This window comes from Sebastes fasciatus, chromosome 18, assembly GCF_043250625.1.
Source record: "Sebastes fasciatus isolate fSebFas1 chromosome 18, fSebFas1.pri, whole genome shotgun sequence".
Taxonomy (NCBI): domain Eukaryota; kingdom Metazoa; phylum Chordata; class Actinopteri; order Perciformes; family Sebastidae; genus Sebastes; species Sebastes fasciatus.
The window spans coordinates 4507158-4526381 of NC_133812.1; the positions used below are offsets into that span (position 1 = coordinate 4507158).

At 45.9% G+C, this 19224-nt stretch overlaps 1 protein-coding gene, 2 long non-coding RNA genes and 9 other non-coding genes across 13 annotated transcripts in view; 10 read left to right on the forward strand and 2 right to left on the reverse strand.

Annotated features, from left to right (window-relative positions):
* LOC141756678 (uncharacterized) overlaps positions 1-19224 on the reverse strand; it is a 254987-nt gene that overhangs the window by 61784 nt on the left and 173979 nt on the right. The gene's annotated exons all lie outside the window — the stretch shown is intronic.
* LOC141756667 (delta(14)-sterol reductase TM7SF2-like) overlaps positions 1-19224 on the reverse strand; it is a 184247-nt gene that overhangs the window by 26305 nt on the left and 138718 nt on the right. The window lies entirely within an intron of this gene.
* On the forward strand, positions 2134-3022 carry LOC141756487 (uncharacterized). The gene is made up of 3 exons (XR_012591484.1): positions 2134-2550; positions 2665-2775; positions 2940-3022. It is a non-coding gene; the product is annotated as an uncharacterized LOC141756487 (long non-coding RNA).
* trnav-aac (transfer RNA valine (anticodon AAC)) lies at positions 4284-4356 on the forward strand. Its single transcript has one exon. It is a non-coding gene; the product is annotated as a tRNA-Val (tRNA).
* Positions 6025-6097, forward strand: trnav-cac (transfer RNA valine (anticodon CAC)). The gene has a single exon. It is a non-coding gene; the product is annotated as a tRNA-Val (tRNA).
* trnav-cac (transfer RNA valine (anticodon CAC)) lies at positions 7766-7838 on the forward strand. The gene has a single exon. It is a non-coding gene; the product is annotated as a tRNA-Val (tRNA).
* On the forward strand, positions 9495-9567 carry trnav-aac (transfer RNA valine (anticodon AAC)). The gene has a single exon. It is a non-coding gene; the product is annotated as a tRNA-Val (tRNA).
* trnav-cac (transfer RNA valine (anticodon CAC)) lies at positions 11236-11308 on the forward strand. Its single transcript has one exon. It is a non-coding gene; the product is annotated as a tRNA-Val (tRNA).
* On the forward strand, positions 12977-13049 carry trnav-cac (transfer RNA valine (anticodon CAC)). The gene has a single exon. It is a non-coding gene; the product is annotated as a tRNA-Val (tRNA).
* Positions 14706-14778, forward strand: trnav-cac (transfer RNA valine (anticodon CAC)). The gene has a single exon. It is a non-coding gene; the product is annotated as a tRNA-Val (tRNA).
* trnav-cac (transfer RNA valine (anticodon CAC)) lies at positions 16435-16507 on the forward strand. The gene has a single exon. It is a non-coding gene; the product is annotated as a tRNA-Val (tRNA).
* trnav-aac (transfer RNA valine (anticodon AAC)) lies at positions 18176-18248 on the forward strand. Its single transcript has one exon. It is a non-coding gene; the product is annotated as a tRNA-Val (tRNA).

Sequence of the window (19224 nt, forward strand, 5' to 3'; positions counted from 1 at the left end):
GCAGAGTATTTCTACACTGTGGTATCAGTACTATCACTGAAGTACAAGATCAGAGTACTTCTTCCACCTCTGTTAAAATGAGAGAACACCAGAATATTGTTTATTAATTGAGAACCAATGTCTCAGGGTTTTTCATACTTTGTCATGTTGTGTACAACGTACTATTCATGCTTAATTTTAACACTTATTATATGCTTCTATACCATATTACAATTTTCAAAATACTAAATAGGCCACGTTTGTCTGAGCTTGTCAAAAGCAGAATATATCAAATATAGTCTAATGCATGTCTGTTTGGGATAGGAAAGGTGAATTGAATGCAGGGCGTTGCTGGATAAGACACTTCACACTTCAGTGTTACTTGAGTCAGAATCACTGGTTGGGGGTGGGGGGGCTGAGCTCCCTTCACCTTCAAGTTCTTTCCCATGGGTAGTTCAAAGCATTTAACCCATGGGGGGGGGGGGGGGGGGGGGTCTATCTTTGAAGTGTAAATAGTCTGCCTCAACAACCAGAGCTCATCGTTAAGACATACACAAAGGCAGGCACTTAATCAAGGTACTATACAAAGTAGTAAAGGTAATATTAAAGTAAAGGTATTTGATATCATTTGTTTTTTCTTCAAAACCCTGATAAATACAGTGAGAATATGTAGACAGTAAAGGGGCTAGAGCTGAGATGTGAACCTCCTAATTCCTGCTCTCCCTTGAGACCCTCACTATTAACATTTGTTATGAAAACAATGCCTGTCTATAACATATTAATAGATCAATATGCTTTTCTTCATTACAGGTAAAATGCAGAAAACTGTTTTTTTCCCTGGGAGAATGAGTGTCACATTCCGCAAGGGACCACTTGGATATCTCCGTCAGGATCCAACGGATGCAGCCAAACTCCTTAAAGACAACCCCTCTCTACAGGACAAGTCTGCACCCGTGAAGGAGGAGCTGGTCAGGAAAAATGCACTGTCTGTGATCATTTTAAGAGGAGGGGATGCTTCAGATAAAACTGATGTGGCTGGAGAATACATCCTGCAGTTTGGGAAATATAAAGGGAAGTCCTTCCGCTGGCTCCTTGAAAATGACATTGGGTATACCATCTACCTAATCAAGAACCAGCAAAAGGAGGAGACTGCAGGAGTGTTCATGGCAGGGGGGCACATCAAGGACAGCCTGCTGTCATTTGTGAGCTATGCCCTCAGCTTTCAAGAAATCCAGTCTCTTCTCAATTATGAGAAACAAAAGCCAGTTGTGACAGCAGCAGCATCAGAGGATGACCAGCTGGTTGGTTTTGGCTCTCGTGCCAAAAGCACCTGGAGAGAGATTTGGGACAGCAGGGATGATGGCTATGCAGCCTTTATTATGAGGAAAAGCTGTGCTCCAGGAACAAAGATGCACAAACTACAAGTGTACCTGCAGAAGAAGCTGCCCTCCCCCTCTGGCTCCTCTCTGGTGACACATGCCTCACAGGCCCCTGCTGAAGCCATGGTTGGGTCTTGTTTTCCATTTGTTTTGTCAAAAAAATTTATATGCTGTCATGGTATCCAGTGTATTTTAGTACACCAAAGGGAGTAAACTTCGTCTTAAATTATTTTAGTGGTGATTTTATTCATACTATCCTAAGTACAGTAAAGCCATATTTTTAGTACATTCTAATTCTTGTCTGTTTGCATCACAGTGATGGATGAAGATGAAGAGCTGGAGAGAGCGATGCTGGGTATCTGTCCTTCTAAGCAACATGTGCAGAGCTGTGAGTAAACATTTGTTGTCTTATATTGGTTTGTTTCTACTGCCTGAAGATTCAAAATAATTTACAGTTCAGCCTGTTTAATATTAATTGTGTATTCTATATAGTTTATATTTAATTGTTTTTGTTTGTGTTTTACAGCTGTTTCTGCACCATCAGCATCAACTGCCAGACGACAGGCTTCGGGAACAGAAAGAGGTTCTTAACCAAACAAAAACGTCCTGTCGTCGACAGACTCTGGGACCATGAATTCTTATCCCAAACCGAAGCATGACATAAACCGTTCCTTCTCATGTTGACCATGTTCTGGTCATGTTTGTGTTTTGCTGTTCAACTTGTTGTCCTAGTGACTATGAATTGATTCCAGTCATGGCGAGGGTAAGTAGCACTCTTTATTCCAGTTTTTAGACTTATATGATGAATATATATATATATATAAATATATATATATATATACATATAGGACTGCTGTGGTTACTAACACTTGTATGCATGTGTTTGCAGTGTGCCATGTTGCTTCCCCTGCTTAGGCTAAATTGTAATGACTGACTACTAAATATTTATCCATACAGAACTAAACTGCATGTGTATGAATGAAATTCTTTATACTTTAATGTAACAAACAGTCTGTTTAACTATATAAGGCTGAGATAAGCAGGTGAAGTAAAAGATGGATAATGTATGCCTTTACTAACACCAGTTTTTTTTATATTGTCAAAATATAAATGACTGACAAGATTTTTTCTGTTGTAGTACCATCTGCTACACTGTCCACACCAACTGAACTGACGGGTTCACAAGTAGATGGTAAATGCATTATATTTCTTTTTATCCATTTAAACCTTTCTGTCATATTCCCTCTGATTATGTCCGTTATAAACCAATAATTGATTACTTTTTGTGGTCCTTATCTCCTTGCAGCCCCTGCTCTGCCGATGGTAAAGAGACCTGTGCCCCTTCCTCAGGAGCTGATGTTCCTGATGCCAGAAACACCAGGACCCTTGCCAACAGAGACAACTGTCACTGTTCCAGGTGTGTATTATTTTAACTGTATTTGCATCTTAAAAATATCCATATGTAGTGTCCATCGGAACTGTTCTCATTGATGTAAATCAGATACTGGTGCACAATGTCATAGTCAAGTTTTTTATTTATCTTACTGTGAATAATAATGAAATGTTTAATATTCTATATAGTGTCAGAGGCACTTCCGATTTCTCCTGAGACGTCTGCAGAGCCCATTCAACTGCCGCTGCAACCGCCAAGAGCTCAAAGTAAGTATTTGAATGTTCTTGATTTGGTTGTGTGCATGTCAAAGAGATAGAATCAAGTCAACACACAATCTTAATAATTTGCTATGTCTTTCTTCTTGCCTGACCAGGTCAGCCATTACCCAGGCCATCAGCTGTCCCCAGCTGTCCTCCTCCACAGCTTAAACAGCATTTGCATAGGAATGATTCTGTCCCAAGCTTTTTGATCCATATTTTATTTATTTGTTTTTACCTTTATTTTATTCAGGGGGAGGTTCACTGAGGGCAATGCTCTCTTTTTCAGGAACGCCCTGATCACATTCACACAGTTACACATTCACACCTGGAAGCTGCCCAGTACAACCACAGTCTGATCTGCTGGTCACTGAGCAACTCCACTGGAGCGGTTGGGGGGGCCTTGCTCAAGGGCACCTCAGTGGTGGTAATGAGGGAGGGCCACCACTGCCCCATATAAGCGGTTTATCAATGTAACCGTGATCACTGTAACCGGTTTCCACTGTATATACTGTATATTTTGCTCATGTAAATAATTATTACATTTATTATATACAATATTATATTTACTTTACCTTACATTTTTGTGTGATATATGTGTGACCTTGGGCTCTGTTGAATATTTACTGTTACAGTTGTGGTTAATAAATACATTTCATTCACTAATGTCTACATGTCTCATTAATAAATTAATAATTTGTAGTGAACAGTAAAGTCTCTAATTGAAGTAATTAAGTAATTGCAATTTAAATGTTACACATAGGAAGAAAACTCTGTAATATAATTGGTTAATAGCTTTAAGTAAGTCAAGAACTTGATATAACCAGACTAGTCTAATCTAATGATAATCAGAAGAAGTAAATAACAAACTAAGACTCACATTTCTTGATTCCCAAATAGCTCATTATCTTTGACAATGTATCACAGACTTTGTACCAAGTGGGATTCGAACCTGCTCCAGATAATTATTCTTAAATATTCAGGAGAAAACTGCTGGACCAGAGCGGCGTTTTCAGCACCCTGGACAGCGTTAATAAGTCTGCAATTTCATTGGCTGTCAGTGTATGCCACCTATACGCGACTTGCCAGAGAGTGCCTACTGCATTTACTGTCAGTCAAATCCATGACACAGCAGCTTTGACTGAATCCAGTTTAGAATTTATCATCCGATCTCTCCAAGTCAAGAGCTAACTTGACGTCTGGCATTTGAAATGTTTGTGGTGAAGTATGCAGGTGCATTAAGCCGCGCAGAGGCGTAAAAGGGCCTTTTCATCAGTTTCTGTAGTGTAGCGGTTATCACGTTCGCCTAACACGCGAAAGGTCCCCAGTTCGAAACTGGGCAGAAACACATTCCTTTGTTCATCCTTACTCTTTCACAGTCCAAGTCTGCCGAGTTGTATTCCCAGTACACCGGGTAATAAGTAACACTACTTGAAATCGTGTTTGGCTTCCTTCCTTCAGGGAATATATAGATACACGGGGAATCATTGAAGTTGAAGGACAGTGAGACATTCTGGTTGCGTTTGCTCTGGTCGACCGCGGATGTGAAATTTGGATACAACCGCGTAAATAGACTATTCAATGTCATGCCACGCTGAATTCAGAGTTTACACCTTTCAGCATTGACGTGGGGGTTTCTGTTCAACCATACAAGGATAAAGAGGTGGTCCACTGTTCCATGACCAGGACGGAATCCGCTCTGCTCCTTCTTGATCTGAGGTTCAACAATTGGCTAGCGCCACCTTTCCAGCACCCTTCCCAGAGAGGCTGAGCAGTGCGATACCTTCATGATTGGAGCACACCCTCCGGTCTCCCTTTTTACAAATGTGAATCACGGCCCCGTTCTGCCATCCCACAGGCACTGTCCCGGACCTCCATGCGAAACTGAAGAGGCGTGTCGGTCAAGACAGCCAAACAATGTGCAAAGCCTTAAGCATCTCAGAGCGAATCTCATCCACACCTGGCACCTTACCGCTGAAGAGCTTCTTAACTACCTCACACACCTCTGCCAGGGATATGGGTGACGCTTCCCCCAAGTCCTCAAACTCTGCCTCCTCCACGGAGGATGTGTTGGTCGGGCTCAGGAGCTCTTCAAAATGCTCTTTCCGCCGCTCGATAATATCCTCAGTCAGGGTCAGCAGTTCTGCTCCCCTGCTGAACACAGTCTGAGCCAAAACCTGCTCTCCCTTCTTGAGTCGTCTAACGGTTTGCCAGAACTTCCATGATGCCAAAAGAAAGTCCTTCTCCGCAGCCTCCCGGAAACCAACATATGGTAGGAATATCACATTGCGTGCTGAGTGGCTGCTAATTGGGAATTCTCCATTCTGCTGTGAAGTAACAACTGCTGCTGCTTTACAACTTTTGTCTTTCTTGTTGAATAATCAGCAGCTGGTCTTCCGCGTGACAGGCGGAGATACTGTCCACTATACTAACGAGGACTGCTTCATCCCTGTTTTTGGCACGTCAACGGGCAGGGAGCGCTGTTCCAGTGTATACGGGAAATATACAGAGATATACAGGGAATGATTGAAGTTGAAGGACAGCGACACATTTTGGTTGTGTTGGCTCTGGTAAATCGCAGATGTGAAATGTGGATGAAACCACGTAAATAGACCACTCAATGTCATGTCACGCTGAATTCGGAGGTGATGCCTTTCAGCATTGACTTGGGGGTTTCTGTACCTCAGTGGCTCAAATCTTTTTCTCTTTTGTGAATGTTGTTTTCATGCTGATAATGGGAGGACTGAAACCAGGCTACAATAAACCCTTTTCAACAAATGACTAGATTCATGATGAAGGACTGTTTCTAATAAAATAGACATTTATGGTTAGCGTGCCTACTGCATTTACTGTCACTCAAATCCATGACACAGCAGCTGTGACTGAATCCGGTTTAGAATTTATCATCTGATATCTCCAAGTCAAAAGCTAACATGACGTCTGGCATTTGAAATGTTTGCGGTGAAGTATGCAGGTGCATTAACGCGCCCAGATGCGTAAAAGGGCCTTTTCATCGGTTTCCGTAGTGTAGCGGTTATCACGTTCGCCTCACACGCGAAAGGTCCCCAGTTCGAAACTGGGCGGAAACACATTCCTTTGTTCATCCTTACTCTTTCACAGTCCAAGTCTGCCGAGTTGTATTCCCAGTACACCGGGTAATAAGTAACACTACTTGAAATCGTGTTTGGCTTCCTTCCTTCAGGGAATATATAGATACACGGGGAATCATTGAAGTTGAAGGACAGTGAGACATTCTGGTTGCGTTTGCTCTGGTCGACCGCGGATGTGAAATTTGGATACAACCGCGTAAATAGACTATTCAATGTCATGCCACGCTGAATTCAGAGTTTACACCTTTCAGCATTGACGTGGGGGTTTCTGTTCAACCATACAAGGATAAAGAGGTGGTCCACTGTTCCATGACCAGGACGGAATCCGCTCTGCTCCTTCTTGATCTGAGGTTCAACAATTGGCTAGCGCCACCTTTCCAGCACCCTTCCCAGAGAGGCTGAGCAGTGCGATACCTTCATGATTGGAGCACACCCTCCGGTCTCCCTTTTTACAAATGTGAATCACGGCCCCGTTCTGCCATCCCACAGGCACTGTCCCGGACCTCCATGCGAAACTGAAGAGGCGTGTCGGTCAAGACAGCCAAACAATGTGCAAAGCCTTAAGCATCTCAGAGCGAATCTCATCCACACCTGGCACCTTACCGCTGAAGAGCTTCTTAACTACCTCACACACCTCTGCCAGGGATATGGGTGACGCTTCCCCCAAGTCCTCAAACTCTGCCTCCTCCACGGAGGATGTGTTGGTCGGGCTCAGGAGCTCTTCAAAATGCTCTTTCCGCCGCTCGATAATATCCTCAGTCAGGGTCAGCAGTTCTGCTCCCCTGCTGAACACAGTCTGAGCCAAAACCTGCTCTCCCTTCTTGAGTCGTCTAACGGTTTGCCAGAACTTCCATGATGCCAAAAGAAAGTCCTTCTCCGCAGCCTCCCGGAAACCAACATATGGTAGGAATATCACATTGCGTGCTGAGTGGCTGCTAATTGGGAATTCTCCATTCTGCTGTGAAGTAACAACTGCTGCTGCTTTACAACTTTTGTCTTTCTTGTTGAATAATCAGCAGCTGGTCTTCCGCGTGACAGGCGGAGATACTGTCCACTATACTAACGAGGACTGCTTCATCCCTGTTTTTGGCACGTCAACGGGCAGGGGGCGCTGTTCCAGTGTATACGGGAAATATACAGAGATATACAGGGAATGATTGAAGTTGAAGGACAGCGACACATTTTGGTTGTGTTGGCTCTGGTAAATCGCAGATGTGAAATGTGGATGAAACCACGTAAATAGACCACTCAATGTCATGTCACGCTGAATTCGGAGGTGATGCCTTTCAGCATTGACTTGGGGGTTTCTGTACCTCAGTGGCTCAAATCTTTTTCTCTTTTGTGAATGTTGTTTTCATGCTGATAATGGGAGGACTGAAACCAGGCTACAATAAACCCTTTTCAACAAATGACTAGATTCATGATGAAGGACTGTTTCTAATAAAATAGACATTTATGGTTAGCGTGCCTACTGCATTTACTGTCACTCAAATCCATGACACAGCAGCTGTGACTGAATCCGGTTTAGAATTTATCATCTGATATCTCCAAGTCAAAAGCTAACATGACGTCTGGCATTTGAAATGTTTGCGGTGAAGTATGCAGGTGCATTAACGCGCCCAGATGCGTAAAAGGGCCTTTTCATCGGTTTCCGTAGTGTAGCGGTTATCACGTTCGCCTCACACGCGAAAGGTCCCCAGTTCGAAACTGGGCGGAAACACATTCCTTTGTTCATCCTTACTCTTTCACAGTCCAAGTCTGCCGAGTTGTATTCCCAGTACACCGGGTAATAAGTAACACTACTTGAAATCGTGTTTGGCTTCCTTCCTTCAGGGAATATATAGATACACGGGGAATCATTGAAGTTGAAGGACAGTGAGACATTCTGGTTGCGTTTGCTCTGGTCGACCGCGGATGTGAAATTTGGATACAACCGCGTAAATAGACTATTCAATGTCATGCCACGCTGAATTCAGAGTTTACACCTTTCAGCATTGACGTGGGGGTTTCTGTTCAACCATACAAGGATAAAGAGGTGGTCCACTGTTCCATGACCAGGACGGAATCCGCTCTGCTCCTTCTTGATCTGAGGCTAGCGCCACCTTTCCAGCACCCTTCCCAGAGAGGCTGAGCAGTGCGATACCTTCATGATTGGAGCACACCCTCCGGTCTCCCTTTTTACAAATGTGAATCACGGCCCCGTTCTGCCATCCCACAGGCACTGTCCCGGACCTCCATGCGAAACTGAAGAGGCGTGTCGGTCAAGACAGCCAAACAATGTGCAAAGCCTTAAGCATCTCAGAGCGAATCTCATCCACACCTGGCACCTTACCGCTGAAGAGCTTCTTAACTACCTCACACACCTCTGCCAGGGATATGGGTGACGCTTCCCCCAAGTCCTCAAACTCTGCCTCCTCCACGGAGGATGTGTTGGTCGGGCTCAGGAGCTCTTCAAAATGCTCTTTCCGCCGCTCGATAATATCCTCAGTCAGGGTCAGCAGTTCTGCTCCCCTGCTGAACACAGTCTGAGCCAAAACCTGCTCTCCCTTCTTGAGTCGTCTAACGGTTTGCCAGAACTTCCATGATGCCAAAAGAAAGTCCTTCTCCGCAGCCTCCCGGAAACCAACATATGGTAGGAATATCACATTGCGTGCTGAGTGGCTGCTAATTGGGAATTCTCCATTCTGCTGTGAAGTAACAACTGCTGCTGCTTTACAACTTTTGTCTTTCTTGTTGAATAATCAGCAGCTGGTCTTCCGCGTGACAGGCGGAGATACTGTCCACTATACTAACGAGGACTGCTTCATCCCTGTTTTTGGCACGTCAACGGGCAGGGGGCGCTGTTCCAGTGTATACGGGAAATATACAGAGATATACAGGGAATGATTGAAGTTGAAGGACAGCGACACATTTTGGTTGTGTTGGCTCTGGTAAATCGCAGATGTGAAATGTGGATGAAACCACGTAAATAGACCACTCAATGTCATGTCACGCTGAATTCGGAGGTGATGCCTTTCAGCATTGACTTGGGGGTTTCTGTACCTCAGTGGCTCAAATCTTTTTCTCTTTTGTGAATGTTGTTTTCATGCTGATAATGGGAGGACTGAAACCAGGCTACAATAAACCCTTTTCAACAAATGACTAGATTCATGATGAAGGACTGTTTCTAATAAAATAGACATTTATGGTTAGCGTGCCTACTGCATTTACTGTCACTCAAATCCATGACACAGCAGCTGTGACTGAATCCGGTTTAGAATTTATCATCTGATATCTCCAAGTCAAAAGCTAACATGACGTCTGGCATTTGAAATGTTTGCGGTGAAGTATGCAGGTGCATTAACGCGCCCAGATGCGTAAAAGGGCCTTTTCATCGGTTTCCGTAGTGTAGCGGTTATCACGTTCGCCTAACACGCGAAAGGTCCCCAGTTCGAAACTGGGCGGAAACACATTCCTTTGTTCATCCTTACTCTTTCACAGTCCAAGTCTGCCGAGTTGTATTCCCAGTACACCGGGTAATAAGTAACACTACTTGAAATCGTGTTTGGCTTCCTTCCTTCAGGGAATATATAGATACACGGGGAATCATTGAAGTTGAAGGACAGTGAGACATTCTGGTTGCGTTTGCTCTGGTCGACCGCGGATGTGAAATTTGGATACAACCGCGTAAATAGACTATTCAATGTCATGCCACGCTGAATTCAGAGTTTACACCTTTCAGCATTGACGTGGGGGTTTCTGTTCAACCATACAAGGATAAAGAGGTGGTCCACTGTTCCATGACCAGGACGGAATCCGCTCTGCTCCTTCTTGATCTGAGGTTCAACAATTGGCTAGCGCCACCTTTCCAGCACCCTTCCCAGAGAGGCTGAGCAGTGCGATACCTTCATGATTGGAGCACACCCTCCGGTCTCCCTTTTTACAAATGTGAATCACGGCCCCGTTCTGCCATCCCACAGGCACTGTCCCGGACCTCCATGCGAAACTGAAGAGGCGTGTCGGTCAAGACAGCCAAACAATGTGCAAAGCCTTAAGCATCTCAGAGCGAATCTCATCCACACCTGGCACCTTACCGCTGAAGAGCTTCTTAACTACCTCACACACCTCTGCCAGGGATATGGGTGACGCTTCCCCCAAGTCCTCAAACTCTGCCTCCTCCACGGAGGATGTGTTGGTCGGGCTCAGGAGCTCTTCAAAATGCTCTTTCCGCCGCTCGATAATATCCTCAGTCAGGGTCAGCAGTTCTGCTCCCCTGCTGAACACAGTCTGAGCCAAAACCTGCTCTCCCTTCTTGAGTCGTCTAACGGTTTGCCAGAACTTCCATGATGCCAAAAGAAAGTCCTTCTCCGCAGCCTCCCGGAAACCAACATATGGTAGGAATATCACATTGCGTGCTGAGTGGCTGCTAATTGGGAATTCTCCATTCTGCTGTGAAGTAACAACTGCTGCTGCTTTACAACTTTTGTCTTTCTTGTTGAATAATCAGCAGCTGGTCTTCCGCGTGACAGGCGGAGATACTGTCCACTATACTAACGAGGACTGCTTCATCCCTGTTTTTGGCACGTCAACGGGCAGGGGGCGCTGTTCCAGTGTATACGGGAAATATACAGAGATATACAGGGAATGATTGAAGTTGAAGGACAGCGACACATTTTGGTTGTGTTGGCTCTGGTAAATCGCAGATGTGAAATGTGGATGAAACCACGTAAATAGACCACTCAATGTCATGTCACGCTGAATTCGGAGGTGATGCCTTTCAGCATTGACTTGGGGGTTTCTGTACCTCAGTGGCTCAAATCTTTTTCTCTTTTGTGAATGTTGTTTTCATGCTGATAATGGGAGGACTGAAACCAGGCTACAATAAACCCTTTTCAACAAATGACTAGATTCATGATGAAGGACTGTTTCTAATAAAATAGACATTTATGGTTAGCGTGCCTACTGCATTTACTGTCACTCAAATCCATGACACAGCAGCTGTGACTGAATCCGGTTTAGAATTTATCATCTGATATCTCCAAGTCAAAAGCTAACATGACGTCTGGCATTTGAAATGTTTGCGGTGAAGTATGCAGGTGCATTAACGCGCCCAGATGCGTAAAAGGGCCTTTTCATCGGTTTCCGTAGTGTAGCGGTTATCACGTTCGCCTCACACGCGAAAGGTCCCCAGTTCGAAACTGGGCGGAAACACATTCCTTTGTTCATCCTTACTCTTTCACAGTCCAAGTCTGCCGAGTTGTATTCCCAGTACACCGGGTAATAAGTAACACTACTTGAAATCGTGTTTGGCTTCCTTCCTTCAGGGAATATATAGATACACGGGGAATCATTGAAGTTGAAGGACAGTGAGACATTCTGGTTGCGTTTGCTCTGGTCGACCGCGGATGTGAAATTTGGATACAACCGCGTAAATAGACTATTCAATGTCATGCCACGCTGAATTCAGAGTTTACACCTTTCAGCATTGACGTGGGGGTTTCTGTTCAACCATACAAGGATAAAGAGGTGGTCCACTGTTCCATGACCAGGACGGAATCCGCTCTGCTCCTTCTTGATCTGAGGTTCAACAATTGGCTAGCGCCACCTTTCCAGCACCCTTCCCAGAGAGGCTGAGCAGTGCGATACCTTCATGATTGGAGCACACCCTCCGGTCTCCCTTTTTACAAATGTGAATCACGGCCCCGTTCTGCCATCCCACAGGCACTGTCCCGGACCTCCATGCGAAACTGAAGAGGCGTGTCGGTCAAGACAGCCAAACAATGTGCAAAGCCTTAAGCATCTCAGAGCGAATCTCATCCACACCTGGCACCTTACCGCTGAAGAGCTTCTTAACTACCTCACACACCTCTGCCAGGGATATGGGTGACGCTTCCCCCAAGTCCTCAAACTCTGCCTCCTCCACGGAGGATGTGTTGGTCGGGCTCAGGAGCTCTTCAAAATGCTCTTTCCGCCGCTCGATAATATCCTCAGTCAGGGTCAGCAGTTCTGCTCCCCTGCTGAACACAGTCTGAGCCAAAACCTGCTCTCCCTTCTTGAGTCGTCTAACGGTTTGCCAGAACTTCCATGATGCCAAAAGAAAGTCCTTCTCCGCAGCCTCCCGGAAACCAACATATGGTAGGAATATCACATTGCGTGCTGAGTGGCTGCTAATTGGGAATTCTCCATTCTGCTGTGAAGTAACAACTGCTGCTGCTTTACAACTTTTGTCTTTCTTGTTGAATAATCAGCAGCTGGTCTTCCGCGTGACAGGCGGAGATACTGTCCACTATACTAACGAGGACTGCTTCATCCCTGTTTTTGGCACGTCAACGGGCAGGGGGCGCTGTTCCAGTGTATACGGGAAATATACAGAGATATACAGGGAATGATTGAAGTTGAAGGACAGCGACACATTTTGGTTGTGTTGGCTCTGGTAAATCGCAGATGTGAAATGTGGATGAAACCACGTAAATAGACCACTCAATGTCATGTCACGCTGAATTCGGAGGTGATGCCTTTCAGCATTGACTTGGGGGTTTCTGTACCTCAGTGGCTCAAATCTTTTTCTCTTTTGTGAATGTTGTTTTCATGCTGATAATGGGAGGACTGAAACCAGGCTACAATAAACCCTTTTCAACAAATGACTAGATTCATGATGAAGGACTGTTTCTAATAAAATAGACATTTATGGTTAGCGTGCCTACTGCATTTACTGTCACTCAAATCCATGACACAGCAGCTGTGACTGAATCCGGTTTAGAATTTATCATCTGATATCTCCAAGTCAAAAGCTAACATGACGTCTGGCATTTGAAATGTTTGCGGTGAAGTATGCAGGTGCATTAACGCGCCCAGATGCGTAAAAGGGCCTTTTCATCGGTTTCCGTAGTGTAGCGGTTATCACGTTCGCCTCACACGCGAAAGGTCCCCAGTTCGAAACTGGGCGGAAACACATTCCTTTGTTCATCCTTACTCTTTCACAGTCCAAGTCTGCCGAGTTGTATTCCCAGTACACCGGGTAATAAGTAACACTACTTGAAATCGTGTTTGGCTTCCTTCCTTCAGGGAATATATAGATACACGGGGAATCATTGAAGTTGAAGGACAGTGAGACATTCTGGTTGCGTTTGCTCTGGTCGACCGCGGATGTGAAATTTGGATACAACCGCGTAAATAGACTATTCAATGTCATGCCACGCTGAATTCAGAGTTTACACCTTTCAGCATTGACGTGGGGGTTTCTGTTCAACCATACAAGGATAAAGAGGTGGTCCACTGTTCCATGACCAGGACGGAATCCGCTCTGCTCCTTCTTGATCTGAGGCTAGCGCCACCTTTCCAGCACCCTTCCCAGAGAGGCTGAGCAGTGCGATACCTTCATGATTGGAGCACACCCTCCGGTCTCCCTTTTTACAAATGTGAATCACGGCCCCGTTCTGCCATCCCACAGGCACTGTCCCGGACCTCCATGCGAAACTGAAGAGGCGTGTCGGTCAAGACAGCCAAACAATGTGCAAAGCCTTAAGCATCTCAGAGCGAATCTCATCCACACCTGGCACCTTACCGCTGAAGAGCTTCTTAACTACCTCACACACCTCTGCCAGGGATATGGGTGACGCTTCCCCCAAGTCCTCAAACTCTGCCTCCTCCACGGAGGATGTGTTGGTCGGGCTCAGGAGCTCTTCAAAATGCTCTTTCCGCCGCTCGATAATATCCTCAGTCAGGGTCAGCAGTTCTGCTCCCCTGCTGAACACAGTCTGAGCCAAAACCTGCTCTCCCTTCTTGAGTCGTCTAACGGTTTGCCAGAACTTCCATGATGCCAAAAGAAAGTCCTTCTCCGCAGCCTCCCGGAAACCAACATATGGTAGGAATATCACATTGCGTGCTGAGTGGCTGCTAATTGGGAATTCTCCATTCTGCTGTGAAGTAACAACTGCTGCTGCTTTACAACTTTTGTCTTTCTTGTTGAATAATCAGCAGCTGGTCTTCCGCGTGACAGGCGGAGATACTGTCCACTATACTAACGAGGACTGCTTCATCCCTGTTTTTGGCACGTCAACGGGCAGGGGGCGCTGTTCCAGTGTATACGGGAAATATACAGAGATATACAGGGAATGATTGAAGTTGAAGGACAGCGACACATTTTGGTTGTGTTGGCTCTGGTAAATCGCAGATGTGAAATGTGGATGAAACCACGTAAATAGACCACTCAATGTCATGTCACGCTGAATTCGGAGGTGATGCCTTTCAGCATTGACTTGGGGGTTTCTGTACCTCAGTGGCTCAAATCTTTTTCTCTTTTGTGAATGTTGTTTTCATGCTGATAATGGGAGGACTGAAACCAGGCTACAATAAACCCTTTTCAACAAATGACTAGATTCATGATGAAGGACTGTTTCTAATAAAATAGACATTTATGGTTAGCGTGCCTACTGCATTTACTGTCACTCAAATCCATGACACAGCAGCTGTGACTGAATCCGGTTTAGAATTTATCATCTGATATCTCCAAGTCAAAAGCTAACATGACGTCTGGCATTTGAAATGTTTGCGGTGAAGTATGCAGGTGCATTAACGCGCCCAGATGCGTAAAAGGGCCTTTTCATCGGTTTCCGTAGTGTAGCGGTTATCACGTTCGCCTCACACGCGAAAGGTCCCCAGTTCGAAACTGGGCGGAAACACATTCCTTTGTTCATCCTTACTCTTTCACAGTCCAAGTCTGCCGAGTTGTATTCCCAGTACACCGGGTAATAAGTAACACTACTTGAAATCGTGTTTGGCTTCCTTCCTTCAGGGAATATATAGATACACGGGGAATCATTGAAGTTGAAGGACAGTGAGACATTCTGGTTGCGTTTGCTCTGGTCGACCGCGGATGTGAAATTTGGATACAACCGCGTAAATAGACTATTCAATGTCATGCCACGCTGAATTCAGAGTTTACACCTTTCAGCATTGACGTGGGGGTTTCTGTTCAACCATACAAGGATAAAGAGGTGGTCCACTGTTCCATGACCAGGACGGAATCCGCTCTGCTCCTTCTTGATCTGAGGCTAGCGCCACCTTTCCAGCACCCTTCCCAGAGAGGCTGAGCAGTGCGATACCTTCATGATTGGAGCACACCCTCCGGTCTCCCTTTTTACAAATGTGAATCACGGCCCCGTTCTGCCATCCCACAGGCACTGTCCCGGACCTCCATGCGAAACTGAAGAGGCGTGTCGGTCAAGACAGCCAAACAATGTGCAAAGCCTTAAGCATCTCAGAGCGAATCTCATCCACACCTGGCACCTTACCGCTGAAGAGCTTCTTAACTACCTCACACACCTCTGCCAGGGATATGGGTGACGCTTCCCCCAAGTCCTCAAACTCTGCCTCCTCCACGGAGGATGTGTTGGTCGGGCTCAGGAGCTCTTCAAAATGCTCTTTCCGCCGCTCGATAATATCCTCAGTCAGGGTCAGCAGTTCTGCTCCCCTGCTGAACACAGTCTGAGCCAAAACCTGCTCTCCCTTCTTGAGTCGTCTAACGGTTTGCCAGAACTTCCATGATGCCAAAAGAAAGTCCTTCTCCGCAGCCTCCCGGAAACCAACATATGGTAGGAATATCACATTGCGTGCTGAGTGGCTGCTAATTGGGAATTCTCCATTCTGCTGTGAAGTAACAACTGCTGCTGCTTTACAACTTTTGTCTTTCTTGTTGAATAATCAGCAGCTGGTCTTCCGCGTGACAGGCGGAGATACTGTCCACTATACTAACGAGGACTGCTTCATCCCTGTTTTTGGCACGTCAACGGGCAGGGGGCGCCGTTCCAGTGTATACGGGAAATATACAGAGATATACAGGGAATGATTGAAGTTGAAGGACAGCGACACATTTTGGTTGTGTTGGCTCTGGTAAATCGCAGATGTGAAATGTGGATGAAACCACGTAAATAGACCACTCAATGTCATGTCACGCTGAATTCGGAGGTGATGCCTTTCAGCATTGACTTGGGGGTTTCTGTACCTCAGTGGCTCAAATCTTTTTCTCTTTTGTGAATGTTGTTTTCATGCTGATAATGGGAGGACTGAAACCAGGCTACAATAAACCCTTTTCAACAAATGACTAGATTCATGATGAAGGACTGTTTCTAATAAAATAGACATTTATGGTTAGCGTGCCTACTGCATTTACTGTCACTCAAATCCATGACACAGCAGCTGTGACTGAATCCGGTTTAGAATTTATCATCTGATATCTCCAAGTCAAAAGCTAACATGACGTCTGGCATTTGAAATGTTTGCGGTGAAGTATGCAGGTGCATTAACGCGCCCAGATGCGTAAAAGGGCCTTATCATCGGTTTCCGTAGTGTAGCGGTTATCACGTTCGCCTCACACGCGAAAGGTCCCCAGTTCGAAACTGGGCGGAAACACATTCCTTTGTTCATCCTTACTCTTTCACAGTCCAAGTCTGCCGAGTTGTATTCCCAGTACACCGGGTAATAAGTAACACTACTTGAAATCGTGTTTGGCTTCCTTCCTTCAGGGAATATATAGATACACGGGGAATCATTGAAGTTGAAGGACAGTGAGACATTCTGGTTGCGTTTGCTCTGGTCGACCGCGGATGTGAAATTTGGATACAACCGCGTAAATAGACTATTCAATGTCATGCCACGCTGAATTCAGAGTTTACACCTTTCAGCATTGACGTGGGGGTTTCTGTTCAACCATACAAGGATAAAGAGGTGGTCCACTGTTCCATGACCAGGACGGAATCCGCTCTGCTCCTTCTTGATCTGAGGTTCAACAATTGGCTAGCGCCACCTTTCCAGCACCCTTCCCAGAGAGGCTGAGCAGTGCGATACCTTCATGATTGGAGCACACCCTCCGGTCTCCCTTTTTACAAATGTGAATCACGGCCCCGTTCTGCCATCCCACAGGCACTGTCCCGGACCTCCATGCGAAACTGAAGAGGCGTGTCGGTCAAGACAGCCAAACAATGTGCAAAGCCTTAAGCATCTCAGAGCGAATCTCATCCACACCTGGCACCTTACCGCTGAAGAGCTTCTTAACTACCTCACACACCTCTGCCAGGGATATGGGTGACGCTTCCCCCAAGTCCTCAAACTCTGCCTCCTCCACGGAGGATGTGTTGGTCGGGCTCAGGAGCTCTTCAAAATGCTCTTTCCGCCGCTCGATAATATCCTCAGTCAGGGTCAGCAGTTCTGCTCCCCTGCTGAACACAGTCTCAGCCAAAACCTGCTCTCCCTTCTTGAGTCGTCTAACGGTTTGCCAGAACTTTCATGATGCCAAAAGAAAGTCCTTCTCCGCAGCCTCCCGGAAACCAACATATGGTAGGAATATCACATTGCGTGCTGAGTGGCTGCTAATTGGGAATTCTCCATTCTGCTGTGAAGTAACAACTGCTGCTGCTTTACAACTTTTGTCTTTCTTGTTGAATAATCAGCAGCTGGTCTTCCGCGTGACAGGCGGAGATACTGTCCACTATACTAACGAGGACTGCTTCATCCCTGTTTTTGGCACGTCAACGGGCAGGGGGCGCTGTTCCAGTGTATACGGGAAATATACAGAGATATACAGGGAATGATTGAAGTTGAAGGACAGCGACACATTTTGGTTGTGTTGGCTCTGGTAAATCGCAGATGTGAAATGTGGATGAAACCACGTAAATAGACCACTCAATGTCATGTCACGCTGAATTCGGAGGTGATGCCTTTCAGCATTGACTTGGGGGTTTCTGTACCTCAGTGGCTCAAATCTTTTTCTTTTTTGTGAATGTTGTTTTCATGCTGATAATGGGAGGACTGAAACCAGGCTACAATAAACCCTTTTCAACAAATGACTAGATTCATGATGAAGGACTGTTTCTAATAAAATAGACATTTATGGTTAGCGTGCCTACTGCATTTACTGTCACTCAAATCCATGACACAGCAGCTGTGACTGAATCCGGTTTAGAATTTATCATCTGATATCTCCAAGTCAAAAGCTAACATGACGTCTGGCATTTGAAATGTTTGCGGTGAAGTATGCAGGTGCATTAACGCGCCCAGATGCGTAAAAGGGCCTTTTCATCGGTTTCCGTAGTGTAGCGGTTATCACGTTCGCCTAACACGCGAAAGGTCCCCTGTTCGAAACTGGGCAGAAACACATTCCTTTGTTCATCCTTACTCTTTCACTGTCCAAGTCTGCCGAGTTGTATTCCCAGTACACCGGGTAATAAGTAACACTACTTGAAATCGTGTTTGGCTTCCTTCCTTCAGGGAATATATAGATACACGGGGAATCATTGAAGTTGAAGGACAGTGAGACATTCTGGTTGCGTTTGCTCTGGTCGACCGCGGATGTGAAATTTGGATACAACCGCGTAAATAGACTATTCAATGTCATGCCACGCTGAATTCAGAGTTTACACCTTTCAGCATTGACGTGGGGGTTTCTGTTCAACCATACAAGGATAAAGAGGTGGTCCACTGTTCCATGACCAGGACGGAATCCGCTCTGCTCCTTCTTGATCTGAGGCTAGCGCCACCTTTCCAGCACCCTTCCCAGAGAGGCTGAGCAGTGCGATACCTTCATGATTGGAGCACACCCTCCGGTCTCCCTTTTTACAAATGTGAATCACGGCCCCGTTCTGCCATCCCACAGGCACTGTCCCGGACCTCCATGCGAAACTGAAGAGGCGTGTCGGTCAAGACAGCCAAACAATGTGCAAAGCCTTAAGCATCTCAGAGCGAATCTCATCCACACCTGGCACCTTACCGCTGAAGAGCTTCTTAACTACCTCACACACCTCTGCCAGGGATATGGGTGACGCTTCCCCCAAGTCCTCAAACTCTGCCTCCTCCACGGAGGATGTGTTGGTCGGGCTCAGGAGCTCTTCAAAATGCTCTTTCCGCCGCTCGATAATATCCTCAGTCAGGGTCAGCAGTTCTGCTCCCCTGCTGAACACAGTCTGAGCCAAAACCTGCTCTCCCTTCTTGAGTCGTCTAACGGTTTGCCAGAACTTCCATGATGCCAAAAGAAAGTCCTTCTCCGCAGCCTCCCGGAAACCAACATATGGTAGGAATATCACATTGCGTGCTGAGTGGCTGCTAATTGGGAATTCTCCATTCTGCTGTGAAGT